We start from the raw sequence: 16,963 nt of genomic DNA on the forward strand, positions 1-16,963 counted from the left end.
GCCAGTGCAGGCCATGAAGGTTGAAGGGGAGGATGATTCCACCCCCCTGCTAAAAGCAATGTCCAGCCATAGGGATGGGGCTTTCTAGACTTGGATGTGCTGCTGCTTATAGTGGAGTTAAACCCACAGATTTAAAAGTTTCCCAAAAACATTGAAGGCATGCTGTGAAAGATAACTGTCACGGTTCCTACTGTGCCTGTATTTGCTCTCAACCGAAATATCAAGCCCTCAAATGACTGGTGTCATAACTGATTACATGTTCTACCCCATGGCACCTACAGATCAAACAGAGGAGAAGATGGCAGCTTTGCTGGCTGTACTCAACCTCATAAATGTTTCCATCCTACCTGATCAATATTTTGTCACAAAGCTACATAGTTGGCAAAGTTCAATCCATCCAGTTCACCCTGTGTGGGTATAAGTATGCATTTATGTCTCTAGCACTTCCCATATCCCTTTATATTGGTAAATCTAAGATGCCTATCCAAGAGTTTTTGAAATCATTAACACCCCCCACTGACACCACTGATTGTGGAAGGGAGTTCCACATCCTTACCATTCTAACAGTAAAGAACCCCTTACGCAGTTTACGGTTATTCCTCTTTTCCCCCAACTTCATTGAGTGGCCACGTGTCCTCTTGAGGGACCTGAGACTGAACAATTTTCTCCCTATGCTAGAATCAATATTTATATATTGCAATTTAGACTGCAATCTAAATTTTTTAAGCTTTCTATTCAGTTCTGTGACTGTGTAGTAGGAATTTGTAGAGTTGGGTGCTCTGCTACATGCCTAGACACTACAAATGACTATTAAAAATTATGGCACCCAGAGTGATTTTATATTATTATAACATTTAGGTTGGTTTCACACCTACTACACGTGTTAGGGTAATATAGTAAAATGTGTGTTTTACTAACACACATTTATGCACTGTACTCTTTGCACATATTACAGTATATACATAACATGTGTTGCTGCAGAGAACTGCATTGCTGAAAAATGCAGCTGGGGCTGTATTTTATACCTTAAAGTTCATTGCCATTCCATTTAGAATGAATGGTTTGCCTCAACACATCAAAACACATGCAATACCACACACATGTGTAAAGGGGCTTTATAGCCCAACTCCAGCCTCCATACCCGCATCTTCCATCCCTCCTGGTATCTGTTCATACACCTACATTTTAATAAAGCAAAGCATACATATCTTAAAGTGGTTGTCAAGACAAAAGGTTTTTAATGGCCTTAATGAATTCTCTGCATTAATGTAAAAAATCCTTTGTGTTCAGCTCCCAATTAGCCCCCACTTATACTTACCTGAGCCTGATCCCAATCCAGCCCTGTTCCCGAGAGTAGCGACTCTCCTCACCCTCTCTTTTCACTGGACTTGGAGGCAGGGCTGTGAATAAGGGGGTACCCCCAGCCTCCTGTACGAGGTCCAGGCCAGCAAGGGGACCCAGGCAACTGAGTAGCGACTCTCCTCACCCTCTCTTTTCACTGGACTTGGAGGCAGGGCTGTGGATAAGGGGGTACCCCCAGTCCTCCTGTACGGGGCCCAGGCCAGCAAGGGGGCCCAGGCAACTGGGCGAATTTGATGTGAGCAGGGAGGGTGATCGGCATGGGGGGGTTAATTACCAGAACCAATCCCCTGTATGACTCTCTCTGCAGCAGCTGAAAGCTGGCTTCTTCTCCTCTCCCTCCTGCTGGCTTCCAGCTGCTGCGGAGAGAACCATACAGGGGATCAGTTCCATAAAATTGCCCCCGCCGCACCCATCACCCTCCCTGTGAACCATGTGTTTCCCCCTGTCTGCCCACACCCCCACAGTGCTGTCGGCTTCCCTCCTCTCCTTCCCACTGGCAGCTGCAATCACATAATAGGATCATTTAGGATGGAGAGTGGGGGAAAGGTCTGGTAAATATGTCACATTTACCAGCCCCTTCCATTCCTGAATTAACACAATGAGTGATCAGTACGAATAACTCACTGTGCTCATTTATAACTGAGGCATAAAAAACTGTGGTGTTTTTTTTGGGGGGAGCCTGTCAAGTTGGCTGTATGGGGCCCCGTGGTTTCTATCAGCAGCCCTTCTGGGAGGCAGCAGCAGGAGCCACCAGCTCCTGCTGTTGCCAGTCATATCCTATGATGAGGGAGTGGGGGGCAGGGCCGAGCCATGCTGTGTGTATCAATGGACACACACAGCCTGGCTTGGGAGCGAGCCTGCATGAGTGTCCCATAGCAAGCAGCTTGCTATGGGAGCACTCTAAAGGGCAGAGGATCCAGGAGCACCGGTGGGGGACCCCAGAAGAGAAGGTTTGGTCCTGTTCTGTGCAATAGTTTTGTAAGTATGACATGTTTATTATTTTTTTTTTAAAAAGGAACCTTTTGAATCACTTTAATATCAGGCGGTTCAGTGCAATAATGCATTTCACTGTTCTCCCAGGCTGAATTATGAACTGGGTATGTAATAAGCATTAGGGATGCACTAAAATTTTGGAGGCCGAAACACCCCTATTGGCCGATATGAAAATAAGCACCGATACAGGTGCCAAAAAGAACCCCGCCCCTTGCCACTGCTGCCGCCCCTCGCCACCCACCGCTTCTCGGTTGTTCTCAGCCTTACCTGAGAAACCACCGAACGATCCCGGCGCTGGGCATAGAGATCAGTGAAGGAAAGATGGCCTCCACTCATCTCTATGCCCTTGGAGGACCGGAGCGATGTCACTTCCGGTTCCGGGGCCTTGTAAACAAGGCCTTTTTTATTTTTAAAGCACTAGATCAATGTTTTTTTAATGTAATGCTTTACATTGTAGTGGAGAGATGTGGGGTCTTATTGACCCCATATCTCTCCATAAAGAGGGCCTGTCACTACGTATCTCTATCACAAGAGATGCATGCATTCCTTGTGATTGGAATAAACGTGTTTACATTTTTATTTTAAAGGGACAGTGTAAAAAAAAAAATATATATAAAATTTAAAGTGCTCCCACCCCCCTGTGCTTGTGCGTAGTGGTGAAAGCATACGTAAGCCACACCCACTATGTAAACAGTGTTCAAACCACACATGTGAAATATTGCCATGAACGTCAGAGCCAGAGCAATAATTCTAGAGCTAGACCTCCTCTGTAACTTTACACTGGTAACCTGTAGAAATTTTTAAAGAGTCACCAATGGAGATTTTTAAGCACCGTAGTTTGACACCATTCCACGAGCGTGCGCAGTTTTAAAGCGTGACATGTTGGGTATCTATTTACTTGGTGTAGCATCATCTTTCAAATTTCCCAAAAAATTAGGTAAATATTGTGATTTTTTTTTAAACATTAGTGTATTTTTTTCCAAAAAAATTCCCCGTTTCGGTTTTCGGCCAAGTGCATTCTAAATTTCGGTTTCTGCACCAGAATTTTCATTTCGATGCACCACTTATAAGCATATATAGCTGCCCACATATTCCTATACAACTACAGTAATCACACATTTTACATTGATGCTGCCTAGGGAACACTGAAAAGCTTGTGTGAGCTTTCTTCTATATTTAGCATATAGACAACTATACAGTATAATCTCATTGCAACACCAAAAACTGATATAGAAATGACAGTAAACAGCAATGTAAATTGGTTGTATAGATTGTGGTCTGCGGCTTTCTGAGCCCCCCAATGCCTTGTCTACAATTCTACAAGTCTACATTTCTAAGGATTCTAGTGTCATCAAGTACATCCTTGTAAAATTAGCTCCTAAACCAAAAAGCAGGTTTGTAAACTTGCGTTAAATGATTTACATGATATCATCATAAAGGAAGAAAAGACTTTTGTAATTCTCAGTGGCATTGCCCCTCTTAGCTGTAAATGACCCTTGCCTGCTACTGGAATTTGTGCTGCTTTGTTATGCTTGGAGCTACGTAGAGTGGCACAGCTGGTTGTGTTTTGTATCCATTTGCATCTGTACATGTGCAGGGGTCTATGGAATCCACTAGGTGTGTTGGGTTAAGGGAATGCAGAAGGTTACTAACTGGTGTGCTTGTGTGGCGTGTGTGTGATTGTGTGTGTAAGTATCCAGGGGCTTTGAGAGGGTCCTACTCTTTGACCTGAGACACTATGACTATAAACAGAAATGTTAGCATGCTAGGTGTGCTGCTCTGAAATGTGAGCATGGCCAAAATCTGGATATAGTGTTAAAGGGCAAGGGGGCAAATTCCTTCTCCCAAAGCTACTAATACACTTCAGCCAGTAGAACACCAAAGACCTGCTTCAGTAGTAACCAGAAGACCTCAGACCCCTTCCTGCAACCTCCAGAAGACCACAGACCACATCCTGCAGCCTCCAGAAGACCACAGACTACGTGCTGCAGCCTCTAGAAGACAACAGTTGAGGAAAGTGGAAAAATAGTGCTGAACCCATACAATTATCTTAGTACTGCTGTCACAAAAGTATTGTTGATGCAAATAATCTGGTTCCCAGGTAGGCAGCTTCTACACCCCAGAGGACCTCCATGGTCTTCTTGCCTTGTAGCGTAATGGAATGCAAATAGAAATTGAAGCACAACACAACTGTCCAGATACAACTTTATTCCAATAAAGGTCAGGGGGACAATCAAAAAAGTAGCTAGTGTGTTTTGGGGGTCCAAAACACCTGCCTTCATCAGGGCTAGAAAAAACATAAGTACAACTTCATATCAATACAATATCCCCTCCTCGTGGTCAAAGTTAAAATCAAATACCCAATAGCCAATGGCATTGGATGTGTAAAAATTAATATAAGGTAACATTGAATAGATAATCAATATACAAGAACCTCAAAAGTGAGAATCTGAATAATAAAACATACCATTTCAATTCATCAATTGGATAAAAAGACAGTAATAATAAAAATAGTAATGTATATGATAACAATAATATTAATAAAAAATATTATTATTATTATTATTGCTATTATTATTTACATAATACATTCTGGTAACAATTTGGACCTAATGAGAATAAATATATAAAAATGAGTAAAATATATCCAAAAATTTATGTGTATTACTGGAGCCATACACTACTCAATCCGACTGAACATGCGTATATGTGGAGGGGTGACTAAAAAATTCCCCTGTGATTTTTTTTGGTGACAGGAGACATCGGGGGTCTAAAAGACCCAGTACACCTCTCCTGTGCTCCACTGAATGTAATGCAATGCAGATTGCATTGCAACACATTCTTCCCAACCATACTGGCCAGGGAAACTGACATGGGCAGGGATGTTGAATTCTTATTGCCCGACATGTCGCTTATGGGTCTGCAACAAGAATAGGAGGAGAATGGACATGTGTCCTCTCTGCTCCCTCCCCGGCAGCATCTGCTATGCCAGTCCCAGGCCCGCAGATGGGCGAGTGGAGCCCGAGATGCATGGTGGGGCATTCGGGGAGGGGCGCACGTTACAAGGAGTGTGTGAAAGCATTAAGGTGCCACCGGAGATGCCCAACTGCTTCCATCTAACAGGCAGAAGTCTGCTTCTCGGATATGCACACAGTCCCGGTGGCAGCAGCCATTGGGAGTATGTGTAAAACCCCCCCCGCTGTCAGGTCCATCCAGCATACAGACCTGGTAGCGAAAGGGTTAAAGTGCCTTTGCCTTTGCAAAATGGTCCCTTAACTTCCCACTTCCCTGCACCAATCTGTTTGATAAAGAATGCATTACACCCTCTCATGGACTTAAGGAAAGAGGTGACTCCATGAGTGGGTGAAATGCGTTAGTAGGGCGTGGCTTGGGAGGAGGTCTCTCCTTTCTGTCACATTTGATTGGATGAGACGAGCCCTTGGGGGGGAATCTGAACCCAGCTGAGTTTGAATCACCTGGTCAATCCAGTGGAGCTTCTGTGTTTATGTGGGTCTCATTTGATCATGCCCAGGGGCGGACTGACCATTTGGAAACTTGGGCACTGCCCGAGGGCCCGGGGTCAGTAGGGGGCCAATATGAGATGCCCCTGGTACCTTTTTCATAGGCTTTTTTGAGTTTGGGCAAGGACACAGGGGCCCCATGATCCCCTATTGACCGGGGGCCCCATGAGTTATCAGTCCGCCCCTGATCATGCCACATACAAAGGAGTAGATTTAAACCAATAGCTATGATACAATTGTTAGTTACTATCATAAACCATTGAATGCATCTTTATTTCCACCATGTAATCTCAAAATCGGATTGATGGAAATACGATTGTATTAATAAAGAAATTATCTCAGTGCTGCCGAGTGATGGAAAATGATCAATCATTTTCCACCCTGGTTGGTTGACTCAGTTTGATCGAATTTGATTGATACTGAGTCTAAATTGATCAGAAGGGATGGTATTGCTGTTTGATGTTTTTGCAGATTGGATCGTTTTGATCAAATCGCAGGTCAATTGGAGAAAGAAATTGAAGTGTGTATGGTCACCATAAGGTTAGGTTCATGCTAGCAATTGCTGTCAGACATTCAGGAGGTGATCCTGATGGCCTTTTTTTCTACTGGACAGCAATTTATAATGGGGCTTAATGTGTTGTAACCATGAGCCAACCATTGACTTGAATGGCCGAGGTTGACCGGTGCTGCAACCCAATATGTTTTGTTAAATGTGCTGCACCCAAGACGCAAAGCATCATGGCTGTGGCATGTGAGCAGCCTCCTTTGGCTGTTGTTTAGCCTTTAAGCTAGGTTCACACCTCTGTATTGCGATTGATGTGTTTTTCTGGAGCGCTTTTGTGGGGGGGATTTTGCCAATAGGAAATTATTGACTTTAATGCCACTTTGATGTGACCTTGGATAGGTGCGACTTTGGATAGGTGCAACTTTGGATGGGTGCGACTTTGGATGAGTGCAAGTTTGATTCAACTTTGGACGGGAGCCACTTGAATGTGCCATTTATGCAACTTTGGATGGATATGACTTGGATAGGGCTTTGGATGGGTGTGACTTAGATGTGACTTTGGATGGATGCGACTTGAATGTGACTGTGGATGGGTGCGGCTTTGATGCGACTTTGGATGGGTGCGGCTTGGATGCGACTTTGGATGTGTACGACTTTTATGTGACTTTGATATGAGTTTGGATGGGTGCGACTTTGTTGCTACTTGAGTGCCAGAAAGTGTAAGCCCTGGTTCACACACCGCTGTGACTTCAGGTGTGACATGCAATTTACAAATCGCACCTGAAGTTGCATCTAATGTATTTCTATGGCACTGTCTTAATAAGTGCGATTTCAAGTAGCCGGATTTGAAAAATAGTTCCTGCATTACTTTTTCACCACTTCAGTGCGATTTAACTCTCATAGAGTATAAGGTAAATGGCACTGAAATCACACCTGTGTCTACATCAGTGCTATTTTGCGCTGTAAATGGGACCAAATCACACCACTTTGAAATCGCATTTGGTATAAACCAGAGCTAAAGTCACATAAAAGTCACACTACATGAACAAAACCTTCATATTTTCATTTTAGCAAACAAAAAAATCACGTCAAAGTTGCACCCATCCAAAGTCACATCAAAGTCACATCAAAGTCAATACTTCCCTTTTGCAAAAAAACCCCTGCAAAACTCATAAAAAACGCACCACATGCGTTTCTGCCACATGTCCATTGAAGTAATTGAATCAAAAATGCAACGTGTTGCATTTAAAAAAGTCCTTGACCCTTTTCAAAAACACAGCGGCTGAAAAACGCATAGATGTGAATGTTTCCCATAGCAAACCATGTTAAATGGACTGTAGTACATTTCTGCTAAATGCACTAAAAAAAACAAATTGTAAACCAAGCTTTATAGAGGGGAGCGGGGGGGAGTGATAAAACCACGACTCAGCCACTTGTTTCTTTGTAAAATTTTTATATCATTATATACAGAGTACCGCTTTCCCAGAAATACTGCTACAGGGCAGCAGGTGTGCACAAAATCACATGTATATATACATGATTTTACAGTTCCAGCCATTCGCGGCCTTGGCTGTCAATCACCGAGTTCCAGCCGGTGATTACTCACCGCCACCTAGTGATCGCCAAGTATCTCCGACGGGGGGGGGGGGGGGGGGGGGGGGGGGGGGGGGGGGAGAACTGTATGTAAACAATACATATCTCTCCCGTCAGCTCCTGCACACTGCAGAGCCATCTGCATACCACCGCCATAAAAAGTAGTGTGCTTACAGTGGAAAGCACCAACACAGCATACTGTGAAACAGCACACAGTTAACCCTTTGATCGTCCCACATGTTAACCCCTTCCTGCTCAGTGTCATTAGTACAGTGTCAGTGCTTCTCATTAGCACTGATCACTGTATTGGTGTCATTGGGATGTCAGTGCAGTTAGTCAGTCGTCGTCCCCGCCCAGTGTCAGAATGCCTGCCGCAGTCCCACTATTAGTCGCTGATCACCGCCATTACTAGTAAAAAAAAAATCCAGTATACATACCGCCATTTGTAAACGCTATAATTTTCACATAAACCAATTCATTTACATATTGGGATTTTTTAGCAAAGACATGGAGCAGAATACATTTTGCCCTAAATTTATGACGGTCTTTTTTTTATAGCGCAAAAAATAAAAATGCTGATTTCTGTATATACATAAAGCCAGGGTTTTTTTCTCAGAGAATAAGAGCAGGAACTCCCCCCCCCCCCTATGATTCACCCCTGTCTCTACCCCCTACCCACCACTGAGCACCGTCCCTTGGTTCCACCCCCTATCCACTTCCGAACACTGTCCCTTGGTTCCACCTCCTACCCACCACTGAGCACCGTCCCTTGGTTCCACCCCCTATCCACCTCCGAGCACCGTCCCTTGGTTCCACCTCCTACCCACCACTGAGCACCGTCCCTTGGTTCCACCCTCTATCCACCTCCGAGCACCGTCCCTTGGTTCCACCTCCTACCCACCTCTGAGCATCATCCCTTGGTTCCACCTCCTACCCACCTCCGAACATCGTTCCTTGGTTCCACCTCCTACCCACCTCCGAGCATCAGTCCTTGGTTCCACCTCCTACCCACCTCCGAGCATCGTTTCTTGGTTCCACCTCCTACCCACCTCCGAGCACCGTCCCTTGGTTCCACCTCCTACCCACCTCCGAGCACCGTCACTTGGTTCCACCTTCTACCCACCTTCGAGCACCGTCCCTTGGTTCCACCTCCTACACACCTCCGAGCATCGTTCCTAAGTTCCACCTCCTACCCACCTCCGAGCACTGTCCCTTGGTTCCACCTCCTACCCACCTCCGAGCACCGTCCCTTGGTTCCACCTCCTACCCACCTCCGAGCACCGTCCCTTGGTTCCACCTCCTACCCACCTCCGAGCACCGTCCCTTGGTTCCACCTCCTACCCACCACTGAGCACCGTCCCTTGGTTCCACCTGCTACCCACCTCTGAGCACTGTCCCTTGGTTCCACCTCTTACCCACCTTCGAGCACCGTCCCTTGGTTCTACCACCTACCCACCACTGAGCCCCATCCCTTGGTTCCACCTCCTACCCACCTCCGAGCACCGTCCCTTGGTTCCACCTCCTACCCACCTCCCAGTACTGCTCCTTTTAGAATACAGAACCAAGTATCATATTGTTGTGCTAAGTAATTTGGAATTTGTTAAAACAGTAAAATAGATCCCCTGCAGCCAGCAACAATAGACCCCCAACAATAGATCCCCCCCAGCAACAAGAGATTCCCCAGAAAAAATCCCCCCGCAACATTAAATCTCTAAATGCTCCAGCAGCCAGCAATAATAGACCCTCAACAGTAGATCCCTCCCAGCAACAAATGACCCCCCCCAGAAAGATAAGACCCCCTCAGCAACAACAGACCCCCCACCAGTAGCAACAATAGATTCCCTAGCAGCAAGCATCAATAGACACCCCAGCAGCAGTTGGCATGATATACAGTACATCCAGTGCCAAAACTGCAGTACCCCATGTTCCTGCTGAAAACAAGCCCTGCATAAAACACCCATCCTGGGGCTACCAAGTATCCTTGATCTAGGCTCCATACTGTACACACTGCAATTTCTGAAACCAAAAGCATATCCACAGCAGGAACAATTAAATGCAAACCATGTGCCTTTTCACACGTAATTAAACATGTGTTAGATCCCATCATAACACATTCATACGTGTTAAACAGTGCCAAAAGTCATCAAAGTTCTATAATAAACATTCTGAACAAGTTGTAGTGTGCTCTGACTATACACATAAGGGTGATGTAGTATGTTGTGGCAGATTGGTGGTGGAGGAAAATCGCCCATTCACCGTAAATCCCAACGTCTTTCCTCTACCTGGCAGGCCCACCATATACCCTTCTGTAGACATGGCTGGCTGTGCACTACTGTACACTGGTATATGGTGGTGCCATCATAAACAGGGGATCGCAGACCCCTTAAAGCACGTTTTCACTCGTTTTGTAAACAATGGCTTATTTTAACCTCTTCATCTCTGGAAGATTTTACCCCCTTCATGACAAGGCCATTTTTTTTGCTATTAACTGCTTTCCCTCCACCCTATAGAAGATATACTGCAACAGGGCGGCAGAGGTGCACAAAATCACATATATATATTTTGCATTTCCAGGTAGGGGGGCGCACGCAGGCCGTGCACGCCCCCTACCCACACCTCTATCCGTGGCCTTGGCTGTCAATCACCGGGTCCCCACTCACTTGTGAAACAGTGAAGCACACACACACAGCTTACAGTAAAACAGCACACAGTTAACCCTTTGATTGCCCCAGATGTTAACCCCTTCCAGTGCCATTAGTACAGTGTCAGGGCTTTTTATTAGCACTGATCACTGTATTGGTGTCACTGGGGATGTCAGTGACACCAAGTCAGTTCCCCCCCAGTGTCAGAATGTCCACTGCAGTCTTGCTATAAGTCGCTGATCGCCGCCATTACTAGTAAAATGTAAAATTAAAAAAAATTGCAGTATACAGTATATACTGCCATTTGTAAATGCTATAACTTTTACGTAAACCAATTAATTTACACGTATTGGGATTTTTTTTTTCAGAAAAGACATGACGCAGAATACAATTTCAATTTATGACAAATTTGATTTTTTTTATTTTTTTACTGGACATGTTTAACAGCAAAAAATCCAAAATATTTTTTCATTCTCAAATTTGTTGGTCTTTTTCTTTATAGCGCAGAAAATAAAAAATGCACAGGAGATCAAATACCACCAAAAAATTGCCGCATTCATGGGGAAAAAAGGACGTAAATTTCATTTGGGTGCAGCGTTGCATGACCGCGCAATTGTCAGTTAAACGCAGTACAAAAAAATGACCTGGTCAGAAAGGGAGGTAAATCCTCAGTGGGGCAAGGAGTTAATAAAACAATCTGTATGCTCAGTGTGCACTTCCACCTGCATGTTTCCATGCGCTTGCAGCACATTTGCAGTGCATTAGATATGGACAGCACACCAAGGATCACTGAAGGAGTCCTGTATGTCCTGGAAACATTGCACTTTTCCACTGTAATGTGAACACTGAATAGCCAGCCCTGTTTCATACTGATGCGGGGCGGAATTTGCAGCGTTTACAGTGGGAATTCCGCACCGCATCAGAATCGCACCCTATTCATGCGAACCGATGTGGGTGTGTATATTAACAACACCCCGAAAGCGGTCTGCATAACGCAGTGTGAAGAATTGGATCGCATAGGTGTGAATACCCATGTGATCCGATTCTAGTGCGGACCCTGCACGTTTGTGGTGCGGGTGTGGTGTGATTAGAGCCATACAAAATGTATGGCTCTGATTTCACCGCACACAAACCGCATGTAATTTGCACAGGAATGCGGTACGGTTCCTGCGCGAATCACATGCGATATACGGAGCCGCATGTATGTGAACCCAGGCTTAATGATCTGTGGGGTTTTGGTGATGTATAGTCTGGCTCAGCGGCGGACTGACAATTCATGGGGCCTCTGGGCAATGGGGGATCATGGGGCCCCTGTGTCCTTGCCCAGACTCAAAAAAGCCTATGAAAAAAGTACCAGGGGCATCTCATGGGGCCCCCTATTGACCATGGGCCCTCGGGCAGTGCCCGAGTTTCCAAATGGTCAGTCCGCCCCTGGTCTGGCTCATGGTACTGGTTTCCAGACAGTAGTTGCTACATTACCCATTTAGCCCCGGTTCACATATATGCGGCTGTGCGGGCTGCATTTTGCGTGGGCATGAGAGCCCATTCATTTGAATGGACTCCCGTGCACCGTAACATGCAGAGAAGAAGTCCCTGCACTTCTTCTGAAAACGCAGCCCGCAGGGGAACCTTGGTTCCCAGTACAGTTGCGTTTTCCAGTGCGGGTGGTGTGCCATTAGAACTTACGTAACCCGCCCGCAGGTCCGCATTTCTCTGTGCGGGTGGTGCGGCTGCACGGATTTTCATGTGGATCCGCAGTGGCACCACCCGCATAGATGTGAACCTAGCCTTACAGTACTTTGAAAAAGTATTCATTCCCCTTGAAAGTTTCCACATTTAGTCATGTTACGACCAAAAGCGTAAATGTATTTTATTGGGATTTTATGTGATAGACAACACAAAGTGGAAGGAAAATGATAAATGGTTTTCAAATTTTTTTACTAATAAATATGTGAAAAGCGCCAATGGCAGCAATGTTGTGGATTGTTCTCCATCAATCATGCACAATTCGCCGAGTGGTTTTGATATTTTCAGGGGTTGGGCTCGTTGAAGGTCTTCCTGATCTCTCATCCTCTTCCAGTGATGTTCTTCTGCTCTTGAAGCGCGCCTGTCACTCAAAACACCTCAAAGGACCCATTGTCAGACATCTCTGTGGTAGGTTTGCCCAGTTTCACGCAAAATGACCTCTTGTTTTGGTGACAACTTTCATTATTCACATTTCTCCTCAGGTGTCCCAGTGATAATGGTCACTAGGAAAGGGAGATTGGTGTCCTCAGAGAAGGGGGGGGTCAGTTTTGGTCATGCGTGAGGTGATTGTGTGTGAGGTAATTCCAGAGTCCAGATAGAGAAGTGTCCTCTATCTATCAACTCATGAACAGAGGACAGCCCTCCACACACACATATTGTCATATTGGGAGCAAGGGCTGTGTCTGTGAGGCCACTGCATCCCTATTGATATCAATGGGACTGCCTGAATGGGGATGTAAAATCTGTGCCTCCATGTGTAGCTACACATGGCTCTGGCACAGGGTACACACTGATATACCCCGTGTGAATGAGGCTTACATCTTGTCTTTTCCAGTGACATGTATGATAGAAATACTGAACTTCCTGAGTGTTTTTTTAGGAATTATTTCTCGGTTTTTTTTTTTTTTTTTACTGAGTTGCATTTACATGCATTTTTAATACATTCATGGATGTTACATTCTGTTTACATGGGAAAATATTCAGCGTGCTGTACATTTTTTAACACACATGAAAGCACTCCAGTAATTGTAAAAATAGGCCGGCTGAAATACATTCAATTTTCTGACATGGCTTTGTACTGTGTTTACAATTTCACATTGTGTAAATGAACTCTGAGAGAACAGGGAATGTCTAATGGGAAAGTGTAACAGGAACAGAGAGGAAATCCCCTCTCAGACAGTTGTCACAGCATTTCTATTGGAAGATTTGGTGTCACCTCTTGTTCCGGTGACAGCTTTCATTATTCAAATTTCTCCTCTGTCCCAGTAATAATGGTCACCAGGAAAGGGGTTCTCCATCCCTTCACATGGGGGGGGGCTCAGTTTTGGTCATGTGTGAGGGGATTGTGTATGAGGTCATTAAGTGTGAGGGGATGGTATGTGAGGTCATTACGTGTGAGGGGATGGTATGTGAGGTCATTACGTGTGAGGGGATGGTGTGTGAGGGGACTATGTATGAGGTCATTACGTGTGAGGGGATGGTGTGTGAGGTCGTTACGTGTGAGGGGATGGTGTGTGAGGGGACTGTGTATGAGGTCATTACGTGTGAGGGGATGGTGTGTGAAGTCATTATGTGTGAGGGGACTGTGTATGAGGTCATTACGTGTGAGGGGATGGTGTGTGAGGTCGTTACGTGTGAGGGGATGGTGTGTGAGGTCGTTACGTGTGAGGGGATGGTGTGTGAGGTCGTTACGTGTGAGGGGATGGTGTGTGAGGTCATGGTGTGTGAGGTCGTTACGTGTGAGGGGATGGTGTGTGAGGTCGTTACGTGTTAGGGGATGGTGTGTGAGGTCGTTACGTGTGAGGGGATGGTGTGTGAGGTTGTTACGTGTGAGGGGATGGTGTGTGAGGTCATTACGTGTGAGGTCATGGTGTGTGAGGGGATGGTGTGTGAGGGGATGATGTGTGAGGTCATTACGTGTGAGGGGATGGTGTGTGAGGTCGTTACGTGTGAGGGGATGGTGTGTGAGGTCGTTACGTGTGAGGTGATGGTGTGTAAGGTCGTTACGTGTGAGGGGATGGTGTGTGAGGGGATGGTGTGTGAGGTCATTACGTGTTAGGGGATGGTTTGTCAGGTCGTTACGTGTGAGGGGATGGTGTGTGAGGTCGTTACGTATGAGGGGATGGTGTGTGAGGGGATGGTGTGTGAGGTCGTTACGTGTGAGGGGATGGTGTGTGAGGTCATTACGTGTGAGGGGATGGTGTGTGAGGTCGTTACGTGTGAGGGGATGGTGTGTGAGGTCATTACGTGTGAGGGGATGGTGTGTGAGGTCATGGTGTGTGAGGGGATGGTGTGTGAGGTCATTACGTGTGAGGGGATGGTGTGTGAGGGGATGGTGTGTGAGGTCATTACGTGTGAGGGGATGGTGTGTGAGGTCATTACGTGTGAGGGGATGGTGTGTGAGGTCATTACGTGTGAGGGGATGGTGTGTGAGGTCATTACGTGTGAGGGGATGGTGTGTGAGGTCATGGTGTGTGAGGGGATGGTGTGTGAGGTCATTACTTGTGAGGGGATGGTGTGTGAGGTCATTACGTGTGATCGGATGGTGTGTGAGGTCATTACGTGTGAGGGGATGGTGTGTGAGGTCATTACCTGTGAGGGGATGGCGTGTGAGGTCATGGTGTGTGAGGGGATGGCGTGTGAGGTCATTACGCGTGAGGGGATGGCGTGTGAGGTCATGGTGTGTGAGGTCATGGTGTGTGAGGGGTTGGCGTGTGAGGGGATGGCGTGTGAGGTCATTACGTGTGAGGGGATGGCGTGTGAGGTCATTAGGTGTGAGGGGATGGCGTGTGAGGTCATGGTGTGTGAGGGGATGGCGTGTGAGGTCATTACGTGAGGGGGTGGCGTGTGAGGTCATTACATGTGAGGGGATGGCGTGTGAGGTCATGGTGTGTGAGGGGATGGCGTGTGAGGTCATTACGTGTGAGGGGATGGCGTGTGAGGTCATTACGTGTGAGGTCATGGTGTGTGAGGTCGTTACGTGTGAGGGGATGGTGTGTGAGGTCGTTACGTGTTAGGGGATGGTGTGTGAGGTCGTTACGTGTGAGGGGATGGTGTGTGAGGTCATTACGTGTGAGGGTTGGTGTGTGAGGTCATGGTGTGTGAGGGGATGGTGTGTGAGGTCATTACTTGTGAGGGGATGGTGTGTGAGGTCATTACGTGTGATTGGATGGTGCATGAGGGGATGGTATGTGAGGTCATTACGTGTGAGGGGATGGCGTGTGAGGTCATGGTGTGTGAGGGGATGGTGTGTGAGGTCATTACTTGTGAGGGGATGGTGTGTGAGGTCATTACGTGTGATCGGATGGTGCGTGAGGGGATGGCATGTGAGGTCATTACGTGTGAGGGGATGGCGAGTGAGGTCATGGTGTGTGAGGTAATTCCAGAGTCCACACAGAGAAGCATCGTCATTACGTGTGAGGTCATTACGTGTGAGGGGATGGTGTGTGAGGTCGTTACGTGTGAGGGGATGGTGTGTGAGGTCATGGTGTGTGAGGGGATGGTGTGTGAGGTCATTACTTGTGAGGGGATGGTGTGTGAGGTCATTACGTGTGATCGGATGGTGCGTGAGGGGATGGCATGTGAGGTCATTACGTGTGAGGGGATGGCGTGTGAGGTCCTGGTGTGTGAGGGGATGGTGTATGAGGTCATTACGTGTGAGGGGATGGCGTGTGAGGTCATGGCGTGTGAGGGGTTGGCGTGTGAGGTCATTACGTGTGAGGGGATGGCGTGTGAGGTCATTACGTGTGAGGGGATGGTGTGTGAGGTCATGGTGTGTGAGGTCATTACGTGTGAGGGGATGGCGTGTGAGGTCATGGCGTGTGAGGGGACGGCGTGTGAGGTCATGGCGTGTGAGGGGATGGTGTGTGAGGTTGTTACGTGTGAGGGGATGGTGTGTGAGGTCATTACGTGTGAGGGGATGGTGTGTGAGGTCATGGTGTGTGAGGGGATGGTGTGTGAGGGGATGATGTGTGAGGTCATTACGTGTGAGGGGATGGTGTGTGAGGTCGTTACGTGTGAGGGGATGGTGTGTGAGGTCGTTACGTGTGAGGTGATGGTGTGTAAGGTCGTTACGTGTGAGGGGATGGTGTGTGAGGGGATGGTGTGTGAGGTCATTACGTGTTAGGGGATGGTTTGTCAGGTCGTTACGTGTGAGGGGATGGTGTGTGAGGTCGTTACGTATGAGGGGATGGTGTGTGAGGGGATGGTGTGTGAGGTCGTTACGTGTGAGGGGATGGTGTGTGAGGTCATTACGTGTGAGGGGATGGTGTGTGAGGTCGTTACGTGTGAGGGGATGGTGTGTGAGGTCATTACGTGTGAGGGGATGGTGTGTGAGGGGATGGTGTGTGAGGTCATTACGTGTGAGGGGATGGTGTGTGAGGGGATGGTGTGTGAGGTCATTACGTGTGAGGGGATGGTGTGTGAGGTCATTACGTGTGAGGGGATGGTGTGTGAGGTCATTACGTGTGAGGGGATGGTGTGTGAGGTCATTACGTGTGAGGGGATGGTGTGTGAGGTCATGGTGTGTGAGGGGATGGTGTGTGAGGTCATTACTTGTGAGGGGATGGTGTGTGAGGTCATTACGTGTGATCGGATGGTGT

The sequence above is a fragment of the Staurois parvus genome, unplaced genomic scaffold, assembly GCF_062004578.1.
Source record: "Staurois parvus isolate SC_StPar_1 unplaced genomic scaffold, SC_StPar_1.0 ptg000538l, whole genome shotgun sequence".
Taxonomy (NCBI): domain Eukaryota; kingdom Metazoa; phylum Chordata; class Amphibia; order Anura; family Ranidae; genus Staurois; species Staurois parvus.